This window comes from Orycteropus afer, unplaced genomic scaffold (assembly GCF_000298275.1).
Source record: "Orycteropus afer afer isolate SDZICR_OR568_19922 unplaced genomic scaffold, OryAfe1.0 scaffold01175, whole genome shotgun sequence".
In the NCBI taxonomy this organism is placed as follows: Eukaryota; Metazoa; Chordata; class Mammalia; order Tubulidentata; family Orycteropodidae; genus Orycteropus; species Orycteropus afer.
Window position 1 is genome coordinate 42,764 of NW_006922762.1, and position 2,712 is coordinate 45,475.

General features: G+C 32.4%; 1 non-coding gene across 1 annotated transcript; it reads right to left on the bottom strand.

The window, feature by feature from the left end:
* Positions 1 to 2,367: 2,367 nt before the first annotated feature.
* On the bottom strand, positions 2,368 to 2,474 carry LOC122152031. The gene has a single exon (XR_006164377.1). It is a non-coding gene; the product is annotated as a U6 spliceosomal RNA (small nuclear RNA).
* Positions 2,475 to 2,712: the final 238 nt, after the last annotated feature.

Here is a 2,712-nt window from a genome sequence, read left to right on the forward strand (position 1 = left end):
TGATATGGCCATTTTATTTTCCTTTATTTTATTTATGTGATGAATTATGTTGATTGTTTTTCTCATGTTGAAGCATATTTGCCCATCTGGTATGAATCTCGTTTGGTCATGGTGTATAATTTTTTTTTGATACAGTGTTGGGTTTTATTGGCTAGGATTTTGTTGAAGATTTTTGCATCTACACTCATGAAGTATATTGGTCAGTAATTTTTTTTTTTTTTTGTGATGTCTTTGCTTGGTTTTAAGGAGCTCTGTTGTTGCAGTGTCTTAGGCATTTGACTGCTAACCAGAGGTTGGCAGTTCAAACCCATCAGCTGCTCTGTGGAAGGAAGATGGTACAATCTGCTTCTGTAAAGGTTTACTACCTCAGAAACCCAATGAAGGTTGCTATAGTCAGAACTGATTCAGTAACAGTGAGGTTTTTTTTTTTTTTTTTTTTGTTGTTGTTGCTTTGTTTTGGTATCAGGTTATGCTTGCTTCATAAAATAAATTTGGGAGGATGCCATCTTTTCTATGATCTAGTATAGTTAGAGTAGGAAAAGGTGCCAGCTCATTTTTGTGTTTATGAATTTTGTGCCACATTTATCCCCCACTCTATCCAAGATCTCCATTTGTGATCCCTTTATGAGTGGTTGGCATTGGTAGCCAGGCAACATCTAGTTCTTGTGGTCCCAGGGTCATGAAGGTTGAGGTTACTACAGTAAATCAAACCTTTGGACTAATACTTTCCATATGACATTGATTTTCTTCACTCTCCATTTCATTTCTTATTCATATTATTTGCACCATCTTCTTGTCTTTTGTTAAATTTTCCATGGATTTGTCAATTTTATGAATCTTTTCAAAGACCAACTTCTAGTCTTATTCATTTTATTGTTTTCTGTCTCATTTATATCTACTTGTATCTTTATTATTTCATTTTATCTTGTGACTGTAGGCTTTTTTTTCTGCTCTTTTTCTAATTGTTGGAGATGTTGGTTTAAGGTGTTGATTTTGGCTCCTTCTTCTTTTTTGATGTGTGTATTTATTGCTATAAATTGGCTTCTGATTACTGCTTTTGCTGTGTCCCAAAGATTTTGGTATGCTGTGCTTTGATTCTCATTTGATTCAAGGATTTTTTTTTTTATTTCATTTTTTATTTATTCTATTGCCCATTGGTTTTTAAGGAGGGTATTATTCAATTTCCATGTGTTTGCTTTTTTTCCCCCCACTTGATCTTACTATTGTTGATTTCTAATTTCGTAGCATTGTGATGTGAAGAGATGCTTTACAGTATTTCAATGTTTTTAAATTTATTAAGTCTTGCTTTGTGGCTTAACATATGTTCTACCCTGGAGAATGTTCCATGTACACTGGAAAAGAATGCATATTGTCCTGTTGTTGTTTGAAGTGCTCTGTAGTAAGTTCAGGTTGGTTGATTTTATTGTTTAGTTCTCTGTATTTATTAAGTTTCTTTCTGGTTGTTCTATCTTTCACTGAAAGTGGTGTATTAAGGTCTTCTAACATTACTGTGGTATCATCTATTTTCAATTCTGTTAAAGTATGATTTATGTATTTTGGAGCTCTTCCATTGGGTGTGTGGACATTTATTATGGTTGTATCTTCTTGTTTGATTGACCCTTTAATCATTATATAATGTCCTTCCTTGTCTCTTATGGTGATTTTTGTCTTAATGTCTATTTTATCAGAAGTCAATATTGCTACTACTGCTTTTTTGGTTGCCAATTGCTTTATATATATATATATATATATATATATATATTTCTCTCTATATATAAATATATATATATATTTCTAACATTTCACTTTTAGTCTATTTTTGTCTTTCTGTTAAGGTATGTCTCTTGTTGACAGCCTATTGATGGATCATGTTTTCTTATTCATTGTGCAACTCTGTTTGTTGATTGGTGCATTTAATCCATTTACATTCAGTATAATTATTGACAAGTATGAATTTATTGCTGTCATTTTATATGTGCTGTTTTGTGGTGTTGCTGATTTCTTCATTTCAGGTTATTTTCTGTGCTGAGTTAATTTAGTTTATGAATTTTCTTATCATTTCCATCATTGGTATTGCTTCAGTATTTGCAAAATATTTATATCTCTCCTTTTTTTTTTTTTAAATTTTGGGAGCTCTGGTGGCATAGTGCCTAATGCTAACTGCTAACCAGAAGGCTGGTGGTTCAAACTCACCAGCCTCTCCTTGGAAGGAAGATTGGTCAATCTAGTTCCATAGTGATACCACCTTGGAAACCCAAGGAGGGGTTGCTATGAGTCAAATTGACTCGACTGCAGTGTTTTTTTTTTCTTTTTTAAATTTTGATGAGAAAATTTATTTATTTTCTTTTATATTACCCTTTGCTTTATTTAAATATGGAACTGTTTCTGAATTTCTGTGTCAGCTTCATGCAATGGACATGCCAATCTTCTCTGTATCATTCCAATTTTGCTACATGTGTTGCTGCAGTGAGCACATTGTTTCTATCTTTTGATGATCATGAATACATGTTTCTGTTGGTATTTACCTTGGAGTAGAATTGCTGGTGGTAAGATATCTTTGCAGCTATCACCAGTTGGTGTACAATATTACTTTTTTGACATAATGTAATTAGATTGGAAAAACAACTTTTATTTCTATGTGACAAAATAAAAGATGTGAAAATGTATAATAGTTTGGAAATGTAGTTTGGGACAGACTATTCAGCCTGAATG